General features: G+C 43.2%; 1 protein-coding gene across 1 annotated transcript in view; it reads left to right on the top strand.

The window, feature by feature from the left end:
- The window catches only part of LOC146816627 (cytochrome P450 2K4-like), a 543019-nt gene that overhangs the window by 402013 nt on the left and 113779 nt on the right, over positions 1-27227 (top strand). The gene's annotated exons all lie outside the window — the stretch shown is intronic.

The following is a 27227-nucleotide window of genomic DNA, read 5'->3' on the forward strand; positions in this document are numbered from 1 at the left end:
CAACAGGCGTGGACGATGGAACGCGTCCCGCCCCGGAGCCGCAACACCCCTCCTCCGACCTCTCCAAGATGGAGGCCTGAATCGCCTTGATCTTATCTGTAAAAACGCTGGCAAGATCACACGCCCACGAGTCAGGTGAAACTGGAAGGGGCAAGTTGGAGCTGGGGGTCGTGAACTCCTTCACCACAGTGAAGATCTCCTTACAGGAGTTCCCCGACGCCTCGATCCTCCTAGCAAGATATTCCTTCTTTGCACACAGGATGTCCCGGTGATAAGCCTTCACAGCCGACCTGTAGGCGAGTTTGGCCTTCCCGTCATACTGAAGGCGCCAGTCCCGTTCAGCAACCTTACATTGGCTGCGAGCCACGCGCAGCGCCTCCGTAAACCACAGCGCAGATCGCCGTATTGCCGTGGACCGGGGGGCCGCCCTTGGGGCAAGATCATTCAACCTTTCAGTCAGCCACAGCTGCATAGCCTCAGTGTCCCGTTCCAAATCGCCCGAGAAGGGGCATGGATGATCCACAAGCGCCTGCTCCAGCATATCGGGCGTCACTCTATGCAACGCTCTCACAGCTGGTCTGGGCAGTATGGGGGCGCTGCTGTTCGTTCGCCCGTTCTCCAACACGGAGAACCTAATCAGCCTGTGATCCGTCCAGAGCACGGGCAGGGTTTCAATATCAACAATCGGGACCGACGAAAACACTTGGTCCAGGGTATGCCCTTTCTCATGTGTAGGACCCATCACAAAAGGTACAAGGCCCATCGGGGATGTGATATCCAGCAATTTAGTTGAGTCCGAATCGTCCGCCACGTCAAGATGGAAATTGAAGACGCCCGCCACCACACAATGCTGTGTGGACAGCGCCAGTTCGGAAATGGCCATCTGCAGGTCATCCAAAAAGGAACCCACAGGGCCAGGCGGCCTGTATACCAGCAGCCCCTTCAGAGCTTGGCACGGGGACAGTGAGCGTAAAGGCAAGGGACTCGGAACCCCCGATGGAATTCAGGGGGAGAACTGAGCAGGACACGCTCTTCTTCACCACCACAGCAACCCCGCCACCCCTTCCCTTCGCTCTGTCCTGCCGGAAGATATTATACACCGAAGGAATGGCTGAGAAAATGTCCGGATTGGACGCCTCGCCCAACCAGGTTTCAGTCAGTAGAAGACATAATGGATTTTCCCTGACAAGGAGATCATAAATGTACAGGGCATGGCTACCTACTGACCTCGTATTGAGCAGCAGGCACAGATGTTTAACACGAGCCACTGCTGGTCGGTGGACGGTGACAGGAGTCCACACAGGCGACCAACCACAGCCCGGGCAACGTCGTTTACCCTTGACACGGCCCGGGAAAACAGAGCGACAAGAACAAGAAACAGTCTGCAGGGCGCGCAGCGTCGCTGAGGTGTAACAGATCATCCTCGTCCGAGGCTTACCGGGCCGCAGTCCACCGCCGCCCCGGCGCCTCCGGGACGCTGACGGGCGCAGACGGGCAGGACTCCGGCACGACGCAGGCTAAGCGAAGGCGCCCACTTGCGTGTCCCGCTGCAGTGCCACAATGTCTGGGATGGGATCTTCTATTCTGATCCCATAGGGGGTGTAGGTTGCACAGTCATGGTTCTTCTCCCCCTCCTGAACTTTATGGGCTACGAAGGTTGGTAGATTAACTAAAAGACACTATACTATTTTTTAATGATGGTCTGGAGAGCATCAGCTTGTAGCCTGAGACCCGCTGCATAGTTAAAGTGCTCTTGCTCTTCTTTAGGACCACAAACACTGAATGTTTGGCATATAGTGTCAGAGGTGCCCCCATTACAATGGAGGTGCTTTTGTCGACAGCGAAAGCTGTTGCCGCCAGGGCCTGTTCATATGGAAAGTGGCCCTGCATGACTGAATCCAAGACCCTGCTGTGGTGCGCAAGGGGCCTGTGCCCCAAGGAATATCTTCACGTCAAGACTGCTGACATAACTGTGGCTGAATCAGAAGAATTCCTTTTCATAATCAGGTTTTCTAGAGCACATTATCTCTGCTTTGAGTTTACAGAAGGTACTGTGCATCTTGAGTGTCCATGTGTCAATGTCTGATTCCTCAGGAACAATTCTCCCAATATGCCCACCTTCTGGCTGCACCGATTCTGTATGTATATATAGAAACAGAAGGTCAGAGTGGCCAAATGGGGGGAAGGGTAATTAGGGAGGGTACTGCGGGGAGGGAGACCTGCAAATAAAATGTTAGCCTTGAATACTCCCAATGTAGCTATTAATCCACGGTAGCTTTCAGTTTTGAGGGTTAAAGTCTGTAAACTGTCTTTTATTAAATTAAAAAGGTTCGCTGACATAGATAAATGTCTTTGGAGATTATATCTCTCTTCATCAACTTCCAAAAATACTTATTCACGGGTTTTTGTGTAAATAAATAATTCTCTGTTAAAACTTTAAAGACTGAAAATTATCACCTTCAGATTGTGTTTAAAACATTATATCTCTGTAAATGTCGTTAACCGTAATAAAGTACTGTTGAACTAAAACCATCAAGGACTGTAAAAATCATCACCTTCAGAATGTGCTTAAAACATTGTATTTCTCAAAATGTCTTTTAACCTTAATTAAGCACTGTTGAACTATTGCAGATAAAATATCTGGAAAACAAGCTGCTTAATTATTTCATGAACTTCCATGAACCCAAATCTTTCCGCTCATTATTTATTTACGAGTGAGCCATGTCTTTTTCTTAAATAAGCAAATGCTGGAAAAATACATCAAAGGCAATTCTCCTACCTGATTCCTGGAGATTAAATACATCAAACCTGCAGTTTTCAGAGCCACAGCAATGAACTCTTCACTTCAGGAAGCCAGCAATTAACTCTTCACTTCAGGAAGTAAGCAGGAAGAAAAGAACCAGCACATAGGAAAAACAGCTGCTGTCCTAAATCAATGCACTGACCTCAGGGAAGTTCCTCAATAACGAGCACACTTTCACAGCTTCAGTCTTCTTTTATAGGCTAATACCACACCCAACATGATGGGGATTCTTCAGGACTCCACTGGAACTTTGCAGAATACTCTTCTGGAACACTCCAGAATATATACATAAAAACAAAGGATAATAAGACAAAAATAATACACTATGCTACAAAACTAAATGCACTTGCAAGATGGACTTAACCTGTTACATACCAGGAAGCAATTTGCAAAGCATAATTTGTTTGAGAAATAATAATGCAATCTTTAACATATCAGTTATGTGTAATGCATGCCAAGGAATCAATGCACACAGTATAGACAGAAAACAGGGAGGTGATGAACCATGACAGTACACCCCCCCAAAGGTCCATCTTGCACAGGGTTTCAGGAAGGTAATGGATGCGTAGCATGAAAACGACACAACAGTCGTGCTGCATGGATAGAATAATGAGGCTCCCAGGATTCATGTTCTGGGCCGCATCCTTTCCATGCCACTAAATACCAAAGCACACCTTTACGTCTTTTGACGTCTTCAATTGTTCATACTTCATATTCCTCTTGCCGATTCACTATGATTGGAGGAGGTGATCTTGTAGGAGTTGATGCATGAGCAGGTTTTAGCAAGGAGGTGTCAAATACTGGATGAACTTTCATTTTTCGTGGTAAATCCAATTTAAAGGTGACAGGATTAATTTGTTTTAAAATAGAAAATGGTCCAATATAACGTGGTTGAAATCACTTGTGATGCTTGGATTGGAAGTTTTTGGTAGACAACCACACTCGGTCTCCTGGACGATACAAAGGTCCTGGTTGTCGTTTTTTATCCGCAAATCTTTTATATATTACTTTGGCTCGTATAACATTACGACGAAGTCTCAAGGCCATAGTGGATAGGTTTTGTAGCTTAATTGTTACTGCAGGGGACTTGTCACAAGGTAATGGATGAAGTAGAGGTAAACAATGAGGATGCTGACCATAATTTGCATTAAATGGGGACATATGAGTGGTGGAATGTTGTATGTTGTTGTAAGCAAATTTAGCTTCCCAAAAAAGGTTCACCCATGAATCAACTGTGTTTGCTAAATAACTAATATTGTTTAATCACTTGATTAACTCTTTCAGTCTGACCGTGGCTTTCAGGATGAAAACGTGTAGATGTATGACTTTTAATCTGTAGTGCAGCACACCAAGCTTTCCAAAAGCGGGAGGTGAATTGCGAGCCAAGGTCGAAAACAATAGTTTTCGGTAATCCATGTAATCTTACCACTTATTGTAACAAATGAGTAACCACCTCTGCTGCAGTTGGTAGTCCTGTACAAACAACAAAATGGGCCATTTTTGATAGATGGTCAACAATTACCATAATAGTATCTTTTCCTTGATCTTTTGGTAAATGGCTTATAAAGTCTACTGATATGTCTTCCCATGTTTCCGTAGGAGTAGGAAGAGGTTGTAACAATCTTTTCTTTTTAGATCTGTTTACCTTGGTTCTACTGCAAATTTCACAACGTGGTACATAGGTTTTGACATCTGTTCTCCAAGCAGGCCACCAAAAACGACGCCTAACCAATTCTTCTGTCTTACTACGTCCTGGCTGTCCAGCTAATGGATGATCATGACACCATTGAAGTATTTGTCTTTGCAACTTCTTCGTAGGAACAAATAATCATGCCTCTTGGAACAGTAAATTATCTATTACTTGTCTCTTTTTTCGGTCTAAACTACACCATTGTAATAGTTTAGGTAATGGCAAGGCTGTTCGAATCAGTTGAAAAAATTCTGTTGTCCAGGTGACTGTGGCTCCAATAATATGATCCTGAGGAATCATGGGAACAGGATCCTTTTTGCAGGTTACTGTATTGGTAGTTGAGTGAGAAAGAGCATCTGCTTTATTATTTGAACTGCCAGGATGGAAGGTTATTTGAAAATTACATTCAGCAAAGAACAATGTCCAACGTAATTATCTGGGTGTTAGTGCCTTTGCACAACGTAAAAATTGCAGGTTTCTATGATCAGTGTAGACTGTAACAGGGAACTTTGCACCAAATAGGTAATGACGCCATTCTTTAAAAGCTAACCGAATTGCCAATAATTCTTTTTCGGCAATGGTATAATTTCGCTCAGCCACTTGCAATGTTTTTGAAAGAAAGACTACCGGATGCAACTGATTTGTACTACCATCTCTTTGAGATAAAATGGCTCCAATAGCAATTTCAGAAGCATCTGCTTCCACAATGAATGGCTGTTCTGTATTTGGATGTTTTAGAATTGGAGCTGAAGTACATGCCCTTTTTAGTCCTACAAATGCTTCTTCCGTTTCTTGTGACCAGTGAAACTGTACTTCTTTCTCGAGTAATCTAGTAAGGGGCTTCACTTTTGTAGAAAAATGGACAATAGACCTTCTCTAGAAGTTTGCGAAACCTAGAAATCTTTGTATATCCTTCACATTGTGTGGTACAGGCCAGTCTGTGATTTCTTGAATTTTGCGTTCGGCCATGGTAATACCATGAGGAGACAAAATGAATCCTAAAAATTCTACTTCAGTAGTGTGAAAGGTACACTTAGATAACTTACAATTTGCTGTTTCGTAATGCAGTCAAAACTTTTGTGACATTGTTGATATGTTCTTCCACTGTATTAAAAAATATTAAAATATCGTCAATATAAACAATGACAAATGTTTCCAAATATTTTTGGAGGACATCATTCACAAAAAATTGGAATGCCGCATGGGCGTTGCACAGCCCAAAGGGCATGACATTGTATTCAAATAACCCATATCGTGTACGTAATGCAGTTTTCTTTTTCTGCAGCGGTTGCAATAGTAAGAGTTGCTATTACATATGTTGGTGATTTTATACATTGTGTGGAGGACTCAATTGGTTTTAACATATATACATGAGTACACAATTCTGAATCAAAATGAACACTTTTTTTTAGCCCAATCAATTTGTGGATTGTGTTCAGTTAGCCATGGGATTCCTAATATGATACCAAACTGGGGTGCATCAATTATAACGAAAGTGATTTGTTCATGATGTATTCCTGAGTCCTGATGTAATAACAAGTTAACGGTTTCAGTACAATGAGTAAAAGGTCCGGAGGTTAACATAGTTCCGTCTACAGCTCTTACTGCTTCTGGCTGTTGTTTTTCTTGGATAGGTATTTGTAAATTTTTACAGTATTAAGCATCGATGAAATTCCCGGTTGAACCAGAGTCAATCATAACAACTACTTTATGTGTAAAAGTATCTTTATTAATTGTAGCATGAAGAGTTAGATGTGGAGAATAAATCTGTAAGGTATTGGCTATGACCTGATCAGGAGCCTTATTAGTTTTACCCAAGGGGTTCTTCTGCTTACCACTTGAGCGCTTTAGTTTTCCTGCTGGTTAGTATTAGATGACACTTTTGGATTCATTGTTTTTGGACGAGTTGGACATTCTCGGACAAAATAGCCCTTTTTACCACTATAGAGGCACAGACCATTTTTGCGTCTTGAAGTCGTTTCTTCCTGTGTTAATGGTCATCTAATTCCATCAATATCCATCGGTTCACTAGAGTCTGAGGGTACGGACTGGACCTTTTCTCGTACATGAAGGGGTGGACGAAAATCTCCTTTTCGTTGATCACTTTTTCTTTCTGAGAGTCTATGATCTAAGCTTAAGGTAAGAGCTAACAACTCTTCACAGGTATCAGGTTGAGGATCAATTTGTGCTAATAAATCTTTAGGATCATCTTTTAGTCCTTGGTAATATAATGCAGTTCTCTTTTCTTCAGACCAATTAGTTTCAGTGATTAGTCTATTGAATTGTGTAAGGTAATATACTAAATCCTTATTTTCCTGCTTTAATTCCAATAATTCACGATCCGCTGACCGAGTGATGGTTCGTCGGTCAAATGTTTGTTCAAATTCTTATTTAAACTGACACCAGTTATATAATAATCGACTCTCTGAATTTACAAGTGGAACTGCCCACATGGCAGCATCTCCACCTAAATACGAAATTAAAAACGCAATTCTAGACTGTGCATCTGGGAATGAATTGGGACGAACCATGAAATGTAATTGCACTTGGGTACGAAAAGTTTACTCTTTAGATGAATCACCCATAAAGCGCTCTGGGGCAGCTAAAGGTACAGATGTTGGTACTGTAACTTCTACGGCTGAAGTTGGAGTGCTACCTTCTGTAGACACTGTGGGTAGAAATTTTGTTTGCTCTTGTTCACCCCTCATTTCTTTTTGAAGGGCATTCACCTGATGTGCTAAAGCAGCTGTTTTGTGTCTTGTGGCTACCATTTCGTTTTGCATAGCAACCATCATATTACATAAATCCTCTATGGAAGACATATTGAAAGCACTGTTCAGGAGGAATAAGAGTGTAAAGGCTAGTTATTCTGTCAAGGTCTGATTCCTCAGGAACAGTTCTCCCAATATGCTCACCTTCTGGCAGCACCGATTCTGTTTGTATATATAGAAACAGATGATCGGAGTGGCCAAATGGGGGGAAGGATAATTAGGGAGGGTACTGCAGGGAGGGAGACCTGCAAATAAAATGTTAGCCTTGAATACTCTCAATGTAGCTATTAATCCATGGTAGCTTTAAGTTTTGAGGGTTACAGTGTCAAAGACTGTAAACTGTCTTTTATTAAATTAAAAAGGTTCGCTGACTTAGATAAATGTCTTTGGAGATTATATCTCTCTTCATCAACTTCCAAAAATACTTATTCACTGGGTTTTTGTAAACAGATAATTCTCTGTTAAACCTTCAAAGACTGTGAAAATTATCACCTTCAGATTGTGCTTAAAATATTGTATCTCTGGAAATGTCTTTAACCATAATAAAGCACTGTTGAGCTAAAATCATCAAGGACTGTGAAAATCATCACCTTCAGAATGTGCTTAAAACATTGTATTTCTCAAAATGTCTTTTAACATTAATTAAGCACTGTTGAACTATTGCAGACAAAATATCTGGAAAACAAGCTGCTTAATTACTTTCAGGAACTTCCATGAACCCAAAACTTGCTGCTCATTATTTAGGAGTGAGCCATGTCTTTTTCTTGAATAAGCAAATGCTGGGAAAAATACATCAAAGGCATTTCTCCTACCTGATTCCTGGAGCTTAGATAAATCAAACCTGCAGTTTTCAGAGCCACAGCAATGAACTCTTCACTTCAGGATGCCAGCAATTAACTCTTCACTTCAGGAAGTCAGCATGAAGAAAATAATGAGCACACTTTCACAGCTGCAGTCTTCTTTTATAGGCTAAGACCACACCCAACATGATGGGGATTCTTCAGGACTCCACTGGATCTTTCCAGAATACTCTTCTGGAACACTCCAGAATATACACATAAAAACAAAGGATAATATAACAAAAATAATACACTATGCTACAAAACTAAATGCACGTGCAAGATGGACTTAACCTGTTACATACCAGGCAGCAATTTGAAAGCATAATTTGTTTGAGAAATAATAATTCAATCTTTAACATATCAGTTATGTGTAATGCATTCCAAGGAATCAATGCATACAGTATAAACAGAAAGCAGGGAGGTGATGAACCATGACACCATGTCAGTTTCACATTGCCAGTTATCACCTTTTTCATAGCCTCGAGCAGGGAAGCAATGCACATGCTTTAGGTAAAGACTCATTGCCGCACGTAATTACACAGTCCTAAAACTTTCTGCATAACCCTTTTTGTTTGTGGTGATGGAATGGACCTGATGGAGTCTACGTCCTCAGATGTGATCCGTCAGTCAGCTGCCGAGATTATTTGGCCCATATTGCTAACCTCCTGCTGGACATACTACATCTTTCCCTTCTCTACTTCATAGCCCCTCTTGGCAAGTGCAGTGACAGGGCTCGAAAAATCCACTCACCCGTTCCGTATTGCGAGCCAGTTTAATCAGGGCGAGCTATTTTTAGGCTATTTCACCTAACTTCAGCCACAGAAAGAAATGTAAATGCCGGAAGACAAACTGACTTTCGACCTCTGTCTCTGAAAGCGAAGCAAATGTTACAATATTTAAAGGCATCTTTATTACTCACAAAGTGAATAACCAATAAAGATTTAGTTTGTCTTCCTACATTTCCTTTTCTTTATGTGACGGAAGTTAGAGGATTTTGTAAAGTGAACTGTGTGACAATCGTGTTGAGAGAAGTTCACGGGTCAATTACATTAGTTAGGTCCAGTAGATTTTTCAAGTTACTAGAACTGCAGGTCTAATAACATTTTAATGATTTTCTGAGCCATAAGTGGGGAGGGCCATCGGTCCTGGCGACATGAGTTTTCAGAGGGGCTGCATATGAAAATGTCATCCGCATACTGTATTAGGGTGCTGCCTGACTAGAAGTTAGCAAGATCCTTCCTCAGTATTCAATTGAAGATACTTGAGGACTCACAATACCCTTGTGGTGTTCTCTGGTATAGCAGTTGAACCATTCAAAAAGTGAATGCAGTTAGGTACTGGTGTTGGGGTGCAGTAGAATGCTAAATAACTCGTTCTGATGTCTATCAGGCAGCAGTGGTTGGCATCCACAGGTATTTTAGTTAGGATAATAGAGGGGTCTGGCACTACTGGGAATTCTGGATAACGATGTCATTGAGACCAACAAGATCAGTGTTTTGCAGGGAGATACCCCCATGTAGAGGACACCCTAATCGATTAGGGCCTGTATTGTAGGTGCTACTCCCTCGTCAGCTTCCTTGGAGAGTGGGTACTAGCGCACTCGAGCTAGGATGGCTCCTTCCCCCATCGTCATCCTTATGGGTTTGGTGGTATTGATGAGACCTACATCGTAGGGCCCCTCTGACCCTAATTGCTGCATTACTGCTGACAAGTCTTTCTCCTGCCCCGTGGTCAGTATCGTCATGGGCAGCAGAGGTCCCATTCTGCAGTCCTATCCTAATCTTGACTGTGTCAGGGAAAACAATTTCGGAGGTTCCTGGGCAATGTTACCTCCCTTACACTGAGGACAGGGGTAACAACAAAGATGATATACCCCCACATCAAATTTGCTTGGTCAGTGGCCAGTAAGACCCTATAACCAGGCTGTATTTCAACAGCCTCCAAGCAAAACAGTGCTTCCGCTCGGGATTCCCAGTCATGATGTCTTCCCCTGAGCAACACAAATTCATGGGGTAGTTGTAACTTCTACCCCAGTGTGTTGGCAATAATTGTGAGGACAGTGTTAGTGAAGCCTGTAAGTTCGGTCGGAGATGTCTTTATTAATGAGGCAGTTCAAGGATATGAGTCGTACTGGGGAAACCCCAGGGGTCGAACAAGTCATTGTCCCAGCTTCCTAGAAATTAATGGTCATGTTTAGTTTGGCCATTCAGTCTCTTCCTAGGAGATTAGTTGGTGAGGAGGGATGATATAGCAATTGTCCCTTTACACGGCTGCCTCCCACATTCAACTCCAGGGGTTTTATGAAGGGTACTCTCAAAACCATACCTGAGAACCCCTGCAAGTCCATAGAGTCTTTGGATAGGGGACGATCCCTTCTTTCTGGCAGATTTTCGTGACCACTGCGTCGATTCGGAAGCTATAGGGCATGTTATTTATTAGCACTGTTACGGTGGGTTCTTCCTCATACTGATGAGTAACTGACAACACAGGACATGTTAGGGAGGGTGTGTGTGTGTCATCCACTGGACGCAGGACCGATCCTAGTTGACCCTGTGGCTTATGTGTTCCTGGGAGTGGAGTAAGAATTGTGGCCAGGTCCTGCCTTTCTGAGTTCTCCATACTACTTCCTCAGCTCCTGCTATGCACTTTTTCTTTTCTGAACCTCTGCGGCAGTACCCCCATTGATGTCATTGATTACTGTGCCAGGTTGCCTACAGCTGTTCTAACCAGTGCTGCTTTTTTCCCAGCTTAGGGATTTTGCTGCAATGTCCTGGTTCTGTCCCAACTTATTTCGGTACTCTCTCTCTCTCTTTCTTAGGTTTGCCTTTTCTCCCACCCCGAGAGGCACTGCTGCATGTAGGGAAAGTTCCATTTGGGATTTCCCTTTCCATACCTGATGCAATCCTCCACTATAGCCATGCCCTTCTGCTAAAAATAACCCTCCCCTAGGCCAGGACCGGTCAATATGGTTGCCCTCCTCAGTTCAGTCTGCTAGTAAGTTGCAGAACAGGGGAATTCAAAGTTCTCCCCTTCCTCTCTCACTGCTACCTCCCTAGGGGTCAACTTATATCCTTCACATGCTTGGGTGCAATAGTGCATGCCCTCATCATCGGTTCTCAGAGGACAGGGGCCCCCTTCCTTTCTCTTGCTAGCGGTATCACTGTCTAGAACTGCCACAAATCCCCTGACACTCGTGTGTGTTCACCAAAGTCAGTGAGGGTGTGTGTTTTCCTTGCTGCTGGGGTTCTTTGTTTCGGGCTTGACGGATGCGGTGTCGAACTTCTGGCAACCCTTGCACCAGACTGGAGTTGCTAAGCGACTACCTGAGCCTGTTGGCGTGCTATTCTTTCATGCCTAGGCCTACCCACTTGTTGTTAGGTGGTAGGGCCCAGGCTTCTACTATCAGTGGATTGGAAAACCCTAATGCAGGAAGAGCGGGCAAGAGCACCTCCTTACCTGCATATGGTGGGGAAGTGTTGACGCCGGGTATGCTATCTGTAGTGCAGGATTGTTGATCTGGGCTTCCTCAAAAATGAAAATGACTAAAGTATAACTGTTCCTATAGAGGGATGCCGGCCTAATAGGTTGCAGCAGGTGTTGATAGAGGACAAAATGAAAAGTAGCTCATCTCAAGTAGATAAGTATTAGCTTGGATAGAATGTCTAGCGGGGAAATTCCTCAAATTTGAAGAATTGTCATCACATTGTCTTGCTTCATCATAGGGCGTTTTTGCTCCTCGTAGGGTTGGTACTGCAGTTCCTCATGGGCCCCACTGAAGGGCTCATTAGCGGATCGCTTTTAATAGAAACGCCTTAGTGGTGAGTGCTGGTGTGTGGGGTTAGTTTGAAGGTGAGTTAAAAATATAGTAACGGTACCCCAGTAGTATTTATTCTTGGATCCGTTTGGTATGGTTAAATACAAGAAAGAACTGTCAGACCTTCCACCAATGAGGAGAGTTAGTTTAATTTACGAAAAGTGAGGAGTGTAAAAGGTCATAGGGTTGACATATTTCACGTCCTAGTGGTCCATACTGGATCTTTGGTGTTTCATCAGGACCAACAAAAGATGTAAAATGTGAATAGACAAACAGGGGTCAAAGGAAAATATACATCCTGTTACATGAACCTTAGTCAGGTTTGTGATCGTGTTGTCTTGGAAAAGTCTATCAAAACCACTTCAAAGTATTTATTCAGCCCCAATAAGTGCACGGGGATGCTTCAACGAGGAGAAGCAGGTGTCTCTAAGGTTTACATTTTCCCTTGAAGGTGTGTGGCATTCGTGCCTACCCTTGTCTGCTGGCTGCTGGACATCAGTTCTCAGAGGACGGGGGGCCCCCTTCCTCACTCCGGCTAGCAGTATCACTGTCTAGAACTGACACAAATCTCCCTGACACTCATGTGTGTTCGCCTAGGTCAGTGAGGGTGTGTGCTCTCCTTGCTGCTCGGGTTCTATGTGTCAGGCACGACTGATGGGGTTCAAAATTCTGGGAATCCTTGCACCAGATTGGGGTTGCTAAGTGACTTCCTAGGTCCATTGGTATCTTAATCTTTCATGACTGGGCCTTACCCACTCATTGTTCGGTGGTAGGCCCATGCATATTGGTGGACTGGAATACCCTAATGCAGGAAGAGCAGGCAAGAGCACCTCCTTACCTGCACATGGTGGGAAGTGCTTACGCCTTTTATGCTATCTGTATTGTAGGATTGTTTATCTGGGCTTCCTCAAAGATGACCCATATCTCTAATCATGCTTCTCTTTTATCTTTCTTTTGACCTGTGTATTTGGTCTGGATGTTCTCATGTGTTCAAGTATGTTATTGTTGAAAGTTCCCTCCTTTGGCCAGTGAAATGTATGTTCCTTCATGTGTGTGTGCCACTTTTGGAAAACCTTATTACTTTTTTTGGCCTGAGTGGGGAACCTGGTTTGATTGTGTTTTAATGGTGTCTCCATGGTCACTTTGATAATTTAGAGGATAAGATACCTTGACTTCATTATCTTTAGGGACTCTCTGGTTTCGATCTGAAATTGTGGGGAAAATATACACTGCTTCTAAATTACATTTACTATCAGCTCCATGCTATCTACATGGTGTGGAGTGGTGTGGCTCACTGGTTAGAGGCGGCAGACCCGGGAGCAGAAGTCGTCCCGGGACCAGGGTTCGATTCCTGACGCGGCAGGGTCTTGGGCCAAGGTCAGCGGACTCGACAATTCTCGCCTCGGTGCCTACTCTAACCATGGATCCCACTCAGCAACTCTGGGCAACAGCTTGCTTAATCTCCACTTACGGCCCCATCAGCGCCGGGGATGCTTGTCTTCACCTAGGAGATGCCCAGTAGGGACCATCTCACAGGGAAAGCCAGGATGGGTTCCCCAGCGGTTTACAGCGCCGGGACGCCCCGTTGCTGGGGCAGCTGTGCGTTTTACAAGTCTACAACATTTACATTTACAGATGCACAGGAAGGAACTTCGAGATCTTCACTGGCTCCCTGTGAAACACCGTGCACAATTCAAAGCACTTTGCACCATTTGTAAGGCCTTAAAGGGCATTGGTCCTGTGTATCTGAGACAACGCATACAATGGTATGTTCCTGGAAGAAGGTTGCGTTCCTCGGAATCAAAACAAGTGATTGTTTCTCGTGACAAAAAAAGACAGGAGCTTTTTTCACTGTGCCACAAAGGCTTGGAACAGCTTACCCTTGCACCTTAGAAATTCTACCGAGCTCCTCACCTTCAGGAAAGGACTGAAGACCAGGCTCTTTATTTGAACAGTCTTATCATTTCTATAACCAGGAAGGCAGGGCTCAGCACCAGGACACCCTAGGGTAACAGTGCGCTCTAGAAGCTTTATTAACATAACATAACATCGACAAATCTACATGAATACATCATAAACACAAACAGCAATAGATATGGAAGGTTACAACCTAGAAGAAATGTAATACAGGTGTCCTGTGCACAACAGTGTGAATTACTACAAGTAACAAATAAACAACTATCACAGTGGTCTGATTGGCGTTTTCTTTCTTTGTTGTTTAATTGGAGATCAGATGCCCAGCCAACACGTGTTTCGTCAGGGTATGAACCCACGACTTCTTCAGGGCTACAGGATGTACAATAGCAATATGTTAACAGACTGTTCCGTACAGTTGAAATCAACTGTGGACGAAATGGCGATACAATGTGACTGTGGTGAAAACTGCACCCAGTGCGACAGGACCATCACCTAGAGAAAATGCGGGGACTCCGAACATTAAGAATAGATGCATCACCCACGAATATGCTTGGTGTCGGTGTGTCCAAACATAAGATTAGTTATACAAGCAGCATTTATTACGTTAATACAATATTCAAAAGAAATTACTATGTATTCATACAGTGAAAATCTCATAGTATAATGTGACATATTAATAGCTTCTGACGGCTTACAAGTTCGTCTATATATACAGTGACATGTGACGGAAGGAAAGGGAAACCTTCACCAGAAAGGAACAAAAAAGTGGGGTAGAGAAATGAAGGTACAATAAAAATAGACGGACAGATAGTAGTCCCTGAGAGCACATCTTACCTATTGGACAGATGGCCTGGAAAGAGAAATTCTGAAAAAAAGGGCAAGTGGGGGAGCCCAGTCAGTAATTGGGCTGAACGTGGAGTAAATGAGTCAAAGAATAAAAAAAATAAAAAGAAGGTGAGTAGGTAAGGATTAAAACTGTGATCACCTCTTCGCTGGTTGTACTTCTGTCCCAGCTGTAGGGGTGAGCAAATCCAATGAAGGACATCAACTAAAATTCAGGTGAGTACCAAAACAGGGGTGGGAATCATGTATATTAGGGTGGGAAAAGGTGCTCAAGAATCTGCTAACACGCAATATGTAGAACGATAATGCGAGTTTCTACGTCTAGGCCTAATAATAATAGGGTGCCACCGAACAAGGTATATCCCTGTAAGAATAAACAGTACAAGTATATGAGAGAGTATAAAAAGGCTCTAACTGAATACCAGTAGCTGCAAAAATTGCTACGAGCAGCATGATTAGCACAAGCGACAAATGCAAGTTAAGTATTATGATTAACAAGGCGCAATAAGTGGAAGAGTGGAATGCAGCAAGGTAAGTATGCGCACTCCATAGGGTGATCAGTGTCCACTAAGTCATGTGAGGCGGTGATGACGTATGAGAGCATGCAGTGTGCTCAGTTAAAATGTACAAGGACCCTATATGATTAAATTGGGGCGGTAGATGGAGAAAGTAAAAGCGCTGGCAATAAAAGAATAACAGTAGTGGAAGCAAAATCTCAATGGAAGTGGTCTGCAAACGCTAAATTACGGCGTCTATGCAGGCACGGCTCGGCGTAAGGTGTGTAAAACTGGTGTACAGAAGAAATAGGTTGAGCCCGATAAGAGTAAAAGCGCGGGTGGCGGTCAAACGCATAAGAGCTGGTGTGACGATGCAGTGTTTGCAGAAGGCTGATAATAAAATGTGGCACAATCCCTAAGATATCTAACAAGACAAATAAGTCCTTGCGCAAAACTGAAACCTGACAGAGAAGCTAGAATATGCTTACCTTGCATGCTACTCGAGTGCGAAGAAAGCGAGTACGCTTGTGTATCTATGCTTGCGGGGAAACCGGAAGTGGTGGATAACACAGACTTCCGTATAAGTACAGAAAAGGTACCAGAGCAGCCTGAAATGTCAACTCACTATCCGGTATGGAAACCGGAAGTGAGTATAGGCAAACACGTGTGGGTGTAAAAACCCACGCGTACTGTAAAGATGCGGGCACCGTGATCACAGAGGCTGAAACGTAATATCACTATCCAGGATAGAGACTGGAAGTGAGCTTAGGTATATGTGTGTGGGTGTGAAAAACCCAGGCGTACTGTAAAATGCGGTCAACGCGATGAAATTGGTGATCGCGCTGTGAAAGAGAAAGCGACCCGAGATCTGTGACTTATGGTAAGTAGAATTCCATTGAAAAGAGTCAAAGTGATTCATAATACATATCCCAAAATACGGACATGTGTAAGGTAGATCAGTCTGTAGTAATGTGATGTGCAGAACTGGTTGCATACTAAAACCTACAAACAACTCATCATAAAGTGGGGAGAGGTACTGGGAAGGCGTGTAAAACGCTGGGTAAAAAATTTACTATGATCACGGAGAGAGAGGGTAAAGGTGTGATGTAATTCCAAACGATTGGTAGCTGAAAAGGGGTGCACTTGTGATAGCATAATTATGTCAAAAAACAAGAACAATGGTGTTCGTAAAGTCATACGGTACGTGATTAATACAGTATTAATACAGGGCTGCACTGTATGAGTCAATGTCTTATTACACATTAAGTGATGCTAATATCAGTACTGATAATGCAAACAGAATGTTGAAATAAATAGTCAAAGAAAACAGAGTCAGTATTGGTGGTTACCTATGCCATCTACGTCACATTTATACATTCAGAAGATCTGAGTCCATTAGAGTACAATTGATACAGTGTCATGTATGGTCAGAACAATAAATAAGGAAAACCTTTAATGCTGTTGATGATGAAACCAGAGTAGATAGTATCTAGGTGGTGTCAACAAGTGTATCAGTTACCTAAAAAGAATTGTAGCTCATGGTCGGTGTTGAGTCCCAGCTCTACCGCTTTCAGACGCATGATCCAAGTTGCCTCTGCGTGGCACAAGGACAATTCCCTGTCCCCACCCCTCTAAGTTAAATTGTTTATACTGGCCTTGTTCTTTACAGTTAATTGCATGGGTTGCCACAGGGTATCTGCTGTCCCCTTGTTTAAGTCCCCTAGCATGTTCACCAATACGGTCTTTAAGCATACGGATGATGCTACCCACGTATTGTTTACGGCATTTGCACACGATGATGTATATTACAAATCATGTCATGCAATTGATGTTCTGCTTGATCTGGTATTCCCTCCCATCTGAACCATTGAATTTAGATTTATTGTGTAAAGCTCACCTACAGACACCACAGCTCCCACATTTATGAAAACCTAATGCCTGTTTGGTAAGCCAATCCTTCTCTCTGATGATTTTAAGGATGGTAGGACTCAAAATACTTCTCAATGTGGTCCCTCTTCTGTAGGTGACAAGTGGTCTATGTGAAGTGAATGTCTCTAGGGATTTGTCCGCTCTTAAAATGTCCCAATGTTTGTGCATGCTCTTTGTCATAATATCCGCTCTCTGGTTGTGGTTGGTAATTAGTCTCACGGGTTGTGTTTGTGTGTTCCTGGACTCCCTCTCTCTCAGTGTCTCTGTGCGTGGAACACGTAGTATGCGTCTCACTGCTCTAGCCAGGGTTGTTTGTTGGTAGCCTCTGGTCTGGAATATCTTTCATGGTGTGGAGGCATGTGTGAAATTCTATATCCTCACTACAGTTTCTCCTTGCTCTAGTGAATTCAGCATAGGGGATGGCCTTAATTTTATGTCTAGGGTGCGCACTGGTGGCATGCAAGACAGAGTTGCATGCGGTGGGTTTGCGGTGTAACTTGCTATGTATCGAACCATCCTGGACATACAGCTCCACATCCAGGAAGACAAGGTGTGTCCTACTATGCTGATGTGTAAACTGAACTCCTAATGTGTTGGTGTCTAGGTATAGGTAGAATTCTTGAAGTGTTTCCTCTGTTCCTGACCACAGTAGTAAACAATTGTCTATGTAACGGCCCCAGTAAACTATGTATTGGTTGAACCTGCTGCCGTTGTCACTTCATATCAATTTGGCTTCAAAATACCCCATGAAGAGGTTAGCGAAGGAAGGCGAGAATTTAGAGCCCATGGCCACTCCCCGTATTTGCTTATACCAATGGCCCTCAAAGATAAACCAATTGTTACTGAGTATCAGTTCTATCATCGCTAGTAGCATTCTAGTATGTTGCCATTGTGTAGCAGGTTTCATGCTAAAATGCCATTCCAAGGCCTGCATGCCAATGCGTGGATCAATGTTTGTATATAGGGAAACCACGTCCAGTGAGGCTAGGATAATGTCATTCTGCCAGGTGAGATCAGTTAGTAGGCTTAAGATGTGTTTTGTGTCCCTGATGTAGGCGGGAAGGTTCTGAACAATGGGTTGCAGGAACACGTCAACGTATTCCGCAATTATCTCTGTGGGTCCCCCTATACTAGACACAATGGGTCTGCCATGGGGGAAGGGAAGGTTCTTGTGTACCTTAGGCAGTGTGTAAAGTGCCAGGAATTTAGGTCTCTCCACTCTTAGGTAAAGGAATTCTTCTTTACTGAGTAAACCCTCTTGGCGCAAAGTCGTGAGGTGTTTATTGATTAGGAAGGTGAGTGTGCCTGTAGGGTTATTGGTGAGGACTTTGTAGCATGTGTTGTCATTGAGCAGCCCCAAGACCTCCATGTTATAATCCTGTCTGTTCATAATAACAATGTTGCCCCCTTTGTCAGCCTCCCTGATGGTTATTGATGTGTTTGTGGATAATAGTGTGAGAGCATGTCGTTCTCCCTGGGTGAGGTTGTCTTGATTACGTCTCATATTAGATTTTCTCTTGGACTCTTGTTTGTCTATATCTTGTAAGACCAGGTTGTAGAAAGTGTCAATGGTATTGCCCCCAGGTAGAATAGGGGTCCATCTAGATTTGAATTTCAATCCACTGGAAATAGAATAGTCAGTTTCTACATCAAGGTCAGTGAGTAGTTGGCCCAAACCATTTGGTGTTGCTTCTTGATTTGGGATTGACAGTAACAACTGTGTGTCATATAGGTCTTGTATACTGAGTACATCCAACACTCCGCACAAGGGGATATTCTTGACATGTTTATTGATCATTGGATTATTTGAAAACATTTTCTTCAGTTTTAAGTTTCTCACAAATGTGGACAAATCAATTTTTGCTTTGCATACATCCCCCCTGTCAATCGGGCAAAAACCTAAGCCCTTCTTAAGAAGAGATATCATGTCATCTGTGAGGCTGAGGGAGGATAAGTTGATGATGTCAACCCCCATGTCCTGTGTATTCATCAATTTCTCTTGTCCCCTGACCTCAAGTTTCTCCTGTAGTCGTTTGCGACCTGCTCTCTTGCCTCTTCTTGTTTTTTTGTTTGTGCCCCACTTTTGGGTTGTACCCTGTGTCCCTTTTTTATACGTTGGACTTCCTTTAAAAAAGAGTTCTCTGGTCTCCCTGAGCTGGAGGTGCCTGGTACGTTATCCAGTTCACCATCACTGGGCAATGGTACACTCAGGGAGGTTGAGCTTGAGGAGACAGAAATTGTTTGCCGTCTGTTCAGTTTGTTCTTATCCTGGTCATTTGTTAGTATTAAATCATATTTCTTGGCGAAGATAAAATCTCTACCTTTCCTGTAGTCTATTTCATCTCGTTTAAGCTTTCTTGCTTTTCTTTGTTTTATATCTTCCTGATGTGTGGATAACACATCAGCAAGGATTGCATAATTCTTTTCAGTGGCCTCTGATTTACCTTGATCTTTAATTTCCTCCTCTAGCTTCTTGATCTCTATTTGGAATGCTGCTACTTTACGATCAGCATTCTCATTTAATAATCCCATTAGTGTTCTTGAGTTTATGGTGAGTGATTCTTTCCAGAGTTTCAACAGGTCATCGTCTAATCGACATATTAATAGCTTCTGAAGGTTCACAAGTTTGTCTGTATGTTCAGTGACATGTGACGGAAGGAAGGGAAACCTTCACCAGAAAGGAACGAAAACGAGGGGTATCACCGCCTCACATGACTTAGTGGACACTGATCACCCTATGGAGTGCGCATACTTACCTTGCTGCATTCCACTCTTCCACTTATTGCGCCTTGTTAATCCTAATACTTGACTTTCATTTGTCGCTTGTGCTACTCATGATGCTTGTAGCAATTTTTGCAGCTACTGGTATTCAGTTAGAGCCTTTTTATACTCTCTCATATACTTGTTCCTGTTTATTCTTACAGGGATATACCTTGTTCGGTGTCACCCTATTATTATTAGGCCTAGGCGTCGAAACTCGCATTATCGTTCTACATATTGCGCGTTAGCAGATTCTTGAGCACCTTTCCCGCCCTAATATACATGATTCCCACCCCTTTTTACTCAATGCTCCTGTTTTGGTACTCACCTGAATATTAGTTGATGTTCTTCATTGGATTTGCTCACCCCTACAGCCGGGACAGAAGTACAACCGGCGGAGAGGTGAGCACAGTTTTAATCCTTACCTACTCACCTTCTTTTTATTTTTTTTATTCTTTGACTCATTTACTCCACGTTCAGCCCAATTACTGGCTGGGCTCCCCCACTTGCCCTTTTTTTCAGAATTTCTCCTTCCAGGCCATATGTCCAATAGGTAAGATGTGCTCTCAGGGACTACTATACGTCCGTCTATTTTTATTGTACCTTCATTTCTCTACCCCCCCCTTTTTTGTTCCTTTTTTGTTCCTTTCTGGTGAAGGTTTCCCTTTCCTTCCATCACAGATCACTGAATATACAGACGAACTTGTAAGCTGTCAGAAGCTATTAATATGTCACATTATACTATGAGATTTTCACTGTATGAATATATAGTAATTTCTTTTGAATATTGCATTAACGTAATATTTGCTGCTTGTATAACTAATCTTATTTTTGGACACACCGACACCAAGCATATTCTTGGGTGATGCATCTATTCTTAATGTTCGGAGTCCCCGCATATTCTCTAGGTGATTGTCCTGTCGCACTAGGTGCAGTTTTCACCACAGTCACATTGTATCGCCATTCCGTCCACAGTTGATTTCAACTGTACGGAACAGTCTGTTAACATATTGCTATTGTACATCCTGTAGCCCTGAAGAAGTTGTGGGTTCATACCCTGACGAAAAACGTGTTGGCTGGGCATCTGATCTCCAATTAAACAACAAAGAAAGAAAACGCCAATCAGACTACTGTGATAGTTGTTTATTAGTTACTTGCAGTAATTCACACTGTTGACACAGATTACGTGTGCACAGGTCACCTGTCTTATAATTTCTTAGACTCCGGTCTTCTTTGGGGGTTCAGGGTTATCCCCCCACCTGTAGCACCGATTAAATATTATTATTGCTCCATACACACGTACATACGCGGAGGCGCCATCGCATACCGCATCACTTTAAACCCTCTGTTATCTTGTGTCTTCTAGAAGAAATGTAGTTATTAATAAAAACTGTATATGAACGATATTGCGATATTGCTTTGATGTCAAACACAGGTTGTAAGAAATAGCAGCACCTTCATATGGAACACTAAATTATCGACAAAAACACAACACTTTGCAATATTAACAGCAACACAACATCGCACATCATCAATTGCATATCAACAACTTGCACATCAACAATTTGCACATCAACGATTTGCACCTCTATCACACCCAGGGCCCAAGTGTTTCCTCTGTGTCATGCCCAGTGATCCAAGCCGCTAGCACAATCAATAATTGTACCCAATATCGCACCTAGGGGCAAGCATACCATCTGTATCAGCCCAGCGGTCTTAAGCAACCAACACCAAAAAACCAAAAGAAAAAAAATGATGTCCTTTCCCAAAACAATTCCTCAGCCTGCTCCTAGCACATGCTATCCTGTGACCAGGGGAATCTCTACATAGCGCATCAGACTAGGTGAGCCTGATAGTCTGTCACTATTGGCTCTGTGACAAAGATAATAGCAGCAACTTGCGGAGAAAAGGAATAACTTTCGAACCAAAGGTCCCTCTTGGCCAAACACAAGTTACACTCTATCTCCCGGGTCCAAATTTTTTTCCCTAAATGTCGGAAATGTACCCTGTATCACACCCAGTGACTAAGCATTCTATCTGTGTTACACCCGGCTGTCCAAGAGACCAACACCTCTCACTTCTTTCAGATACCCACTGTGCGTGTAAAACTGGTGTCTCTGAGAAACGCTGTAGAACTAAAAAATAGGATTGAGGTGTCGACTCTGACAATAAATACAATAAATATTCACCTTCCTAGCATGCTAAATATTGAAAATAGGTGACTTCCGCTGGATCGCCTCCGAAGACGCCTTGCGACTACTCACTTAGGAAATATAAAATAGGTAATTTGCCAGACTTCTGTCACTGGCAAGGCGCTCAGGTTAAATTTATGCGCTTCTCCCTAGTTTACCATATGCCACATGCTGTCCTAAGGTTCTGATGTAGTCTCTTACTCTCTGTGATGGCTGCTTCAGGACGGACCTTCGATCCCTCCAGATGCAGCAGAACTTTCAATCGATTGTGGCATCTGCTCATCTTTCTTGTTGCACGAAAGTGGATCCCTCCAGGTGGGGTCCACTTCCTGTGGCTGCAGTCGGGTTCAAGGTACAAATCAACTACTTGCTGGCTCACCAAAATGTTCCTTGAACATTGAATACCATGGAAAAACAAGAGACAAGAGATATTTTGCAAAAAGAAACAGTTTGTTTAAGTAAACAGTGCGGCCGGCAGAACCATTACAAGCATAGGGTTTGAGGACTATCTCAATCGGTCTGCATAGACTTTTATACAGCTCATTGGATGTAATAAAGAGGTTCCGACAGTCCTTTTTGAAAAGGAATGCGGACCTTTGTCTTTGGAACCATAAATTATTGTTTTGGATGAAGAATCAAGGTGGGCCTTGACCTTGCGTTGAGACAATGTGGCCAGTATATAACGTGTTCAGATGTCCAGTAACTGCATGTACTGTGTTTGCTGTGTCATGATTGGCTGAGTGTTCCTAATTTTAATGCGGCATCTGACTTTATGGTGTTTTGGGAACACGCACACCCCTCCGGCCGTGTGTGATTTTTTTGGGGCCAAACTCCATTGGGTGTCTCTGAAACTATCGGTGGGTTTGATCTGGGATCTCCTGTTTGTGCATTTGTCTGCTGGCTACGTGCAACCCCACCTGTGATCTGTGAACCAGTGACCTCTGGGCCTGGATCTAGGGCCTGCCTAACTATGTATTTCTAAGTTGGGGTTGACGTGAAGCTCACAACGGGTGAATTCATCAATAAAGATGCACTTTCGTTGATGTATGGGAATGTATCATTAGTCATATTGACATTGACTTTTTCAATTTTAACAACAGTACAGGATTAGTTTCTCTGAAACTACTTTGCTTACAAATTCCACTTTGTACGAACACTATCACAACACCTTGAACTTCTCGTAAAGTCTGAACATACAGCGATGCAGCTATCAATAGATCATAAACAATGACACCCTGACTAAGGTCTTGGCACGGGAGAAAGGATGCTTTTTGTTATAAATATACAAGCATTTCCAGGTTGGGGCAGAAGGGTACTTGCTGTCATTGTGACGTCACTCCACGCTGAAACCTCAACCCAGCTGCTTGCTGATCTCTCTGAGAAGAGGAATGTCCAACATGTAACCAAGATAGGGACCTACATAGTTTCTCTTCAGATAATGGGGTTTGGATAATCCAATAGGGGATCCTTGGCAGAGTACACACCCACCCTAGAGAACTAGGTTAGGGAACATATAGTAGGAGTACACTATACTGTTCTGATATGTGCGTATATGTACATTGTTTTAGCAAGATGGTGGAACAATTTATTTTGGTCACTATCCTTATAATACTAATAACTTTTATTTGCTTCTGTCTATTGATCATTGCAGCACATATATTCTCTACAAGAATCGCAATGGTTCAATAAATATTGAAACCACCCTTCTGTGTATTCCTTGTATATTTTGCAGAGATAGCACAAGGGACTGAGCGACAGGGTTCTAGATCTGTTATCACGATTCCTGTGGGAGTCAGGGTTGTCATGTTCTGTGGTTGCCAAAGCCATTTACTACCTGGCTGGCTCTTAGGGGTGCTTATGGTGGCACTCTGAACTAGCTGGTCTATTGGAAACCATTTTCCTGAGGGGGGTCTCAGAATCAGTCTGGCACCTTCCCAACATAGAATACATAGTAGCCAGTCACTTACATTAAAAAAAGCAACATTTTCCTGTGACAAAAGGCGGATTTAAAACCTAACACAGGAACATATAAGGGGTGAGCTAAGTTTCTGGAGAATTAAGAATGCGGACCTGCAGGTAACAAAACCAAGACTTCTCAGGATAGGAATGAAAAAACGTTTTGTATATACAACATCAAGTTTGCAAAAGATGGTAAAGTGAGAATAGGGTTTGAGTGTATTACTCATCACATGAACTAGTCATAGCAGACAACTGATCAAACTGCCCAAGTGAAAACATAATGAACATCAAGTAATACCAAATCTAAATGTGGTAATGAGGATCCGGTCCCAACTATTAGTAACCATACCAGGTATGGTTCTGCTCTTATAGCTGTGCAGATCATAAGGTGCTCAGAATTTGTGCCGCAAACCTGGAGCTTACTTAATATTACAGCAAGGGGTAGATAAGTTGGCCCAAATTTACAAAGGTTTTGTGTTGGGTTTGCGTTACTATTTTAATGAAGACCTGACACAAAATACTTTTTAGGGATTTACAAACTAACGCAAATTAGTATTTGTGTTGGTTTGTAAAAAACAGTAATGCAAACCAGAGCAGTGCAATGCTTTGCGTTACTAAGCTTCAAGGTGGCGTTCCATGGGTGGCACATGGGCGTTTCTGTGCAACCATCCATGTTTTTACTCACAAACCTCTATCGACTAACAATAGTAGACAGGGTTTTGTGCCATAACTTAAAGCCACTTGAAAGCAGGCATTAAAAAGGAGAAATGCTTTAATTGCTACAAACTTCTACTAACTTTTCCCTAATGCGTGCGGCATTGAACAAGCACAAATTTAAATTGGGAAAACTTTTAAAGTTTGTCTAAGCATAGTATTTTGTACTGGTACCATTCCAGTACAAAACCTATGCTAGATTCACACAGACAAAGGTTTGTGCATGGCGCTCTGCAGCAAAATTCTGCACCAGTTCTAGGGAGAGAGCAGGATTTTGCTATATCTATGTAGATATGGTACTTTCTACGAAGGGTGAGTGGACAAGAGCATTTGCGCAGGTTTGAGAAGTGGCTAGTAAGGCCAGATTTAAACTGACTTGATTTTATTATCTCCATCGCACATACCTGACACCTCAGCGATTGGCACTTTTTATTCCTGCAGAACCGCAGCTTGCCCTAAGTGCGGCTCAGATTCAGCCATGTTCCTCCATATGGCCTGGAGTTGCGCCCACCTCCAGGTCTATTGGCAGCAAATGAGACAGGAGACACAGCCACAGCGCTACATGTGGAGGCCTCCCTAAAACATTGTTACTGGGAGTACTTCTGGTTCCCAAAAGAGGGATGTGCATGAGACACAAATTTGCACTTCTGCGCCTGATCATGGCGAAAGGCGGAGTCCCAATTCACTGGCCCCATAGCACCCCCCGCTCGGATCTAGATAAATTGAGAGCAGATATGAGGGAGTGGTGTGTAGCCAAGGAAATTTGTTTAACAATGGTGCGTGCAGATGAGAATGCAGAGAGAGATTTAGATGAGTGGAAGAATATGTTAGAAACCCTGCATTCAGGAGACGAACAATGCTTTGACGGGGAGGATAAAATTGAGACATGAGATAGTCCGACATCCACACAAGTTAGTTCTAGATGATACAGATGCCCAACACTCATCTCCTGTATATACATAGACAACCCGAAGCCCAGACTGGAATAAGTCTGCCATTATATAAGGTTTCTGCTATGAGTACCTGAAGCCCAAGCCCCAGAATAATCTCTGCTGTTTGCATAGGAGGATGCCGGGACCGACCGCTGGTGCCGTCCAAAGCCCTTCCTTTCTGTTCTTCACAGTACCCTCCTTCAGTTTTCTTTTTTCGCCACTTCTTATATATGAAGCTGTAGTCTTGTTACTGTTTAGTATACTAGATATAAAATGGTTGCACGCAAAATCCGAGTTGTGATTGCTTCCCAAATATTGCTATTTGCTCTCTGAGCATCTAAGTGAAAGCTATTGTGTTCACATATGGATAGCTCAGATCTGTGATGTAAGATGAAAGATGGGATGTAACACTGATGTAAACCTTTCATGTGCTATCTTGTTATTAAAGATAAGTTTTTAAAAAAAAGATATGGTACTTTCCTGCTCTCTTCCTGTCACACAACGGAGCGCGACCATGGGTGCTCTGCTGCATTGCTTGACAGGTTTGTAAATCTGTTCCTTGGGGCCTGATCACGATGGCAGTCGGACTTTTGTCCGAACGCTATCCTGGTGGGGAATGGGACCCCCGACTAGCTGTCAGAGGTCCCGCAATAGCGATTACAATGTGACCGCCTTGAAGGCAGTCGCAAAGCATATCTTTTGTATTGTGATGTGTGCTGCGGGCTGCAGCACACGCCACAGTACAAAAAAATACACTTTTTGTATATCCCAGCACTATGTTGCAGGCACCATGTGGTGCCTGCCATATGGTGCAGGGATGTGTAGGAGGGCGCCATAGATGCCCCCCAGGGCCCATATCCGAGGGACAAGGGGGAAAGGGGGACCGCTATGGGCCCCTAAAGTCCCTTTACACCAACCTTTTCATGGCAGGTTAACCGCATGAAACGGCCGGCAGAAAGGGACATGGTAATCTCTACGGCGGTGCCTGAGCAGGTGCCACCACTGTTGTGGGGATACAAGTGCCTCTGACGGAACGACGGGCCCGTCAGATCTGTAGCAGTTAGTCTCTCTGACCGCCAAACATCAGCCCACCATCCTAATGTGGTGGGCGGAAATCTGTATTACGATGGCGGTGGGAACACCACCGACGGGCTGTCGGTGGCAGTCTCACCGCCATCGTAAGAAGGCCCATAATGTCTTATTGAGGAAGTATTTTCAGTGGCTCCTGCTAGGGATACATTCATGGCTGATTAGAGGAACTCCTATGTCAAATAGCAAGGGCTGATATCACCCCTTCACATTGGAGAAGGAGTTTCCTCTTCTGTACCATAGGACATGCCATACATACTAAGAGAGATATGGGTAGACTAGGCAACTTCTAACATGTTACAGTTAGTTTCCTTGTGGCTAGAGATGGTGCGGAAATACTAGAGTGATAACTTTGCAACTATAAGCCTGTATCAAGAAGGGTTCACAGCATGGTGAGTTGAATTCTTTTGAATCATTGGTCTAATAAAAAAAAATGTCGGCAAAATGTATATAATTAATTTTGAGACTAAAATAA

This window comes from Triturus cristatus, chromosome 6 (genome assembly GCF_964204655.1).
Source record: "Triturus cristatus chromosome 6, aTriCri1.1, whole genome shotgun sequence".
In the NCBI taxonomy this organism is placed as follows: Eukaryota; Metazoa; Chordata; class Amphibia; order Caudata; family Salamandridae; genus Triturus; species Triturus cristatus.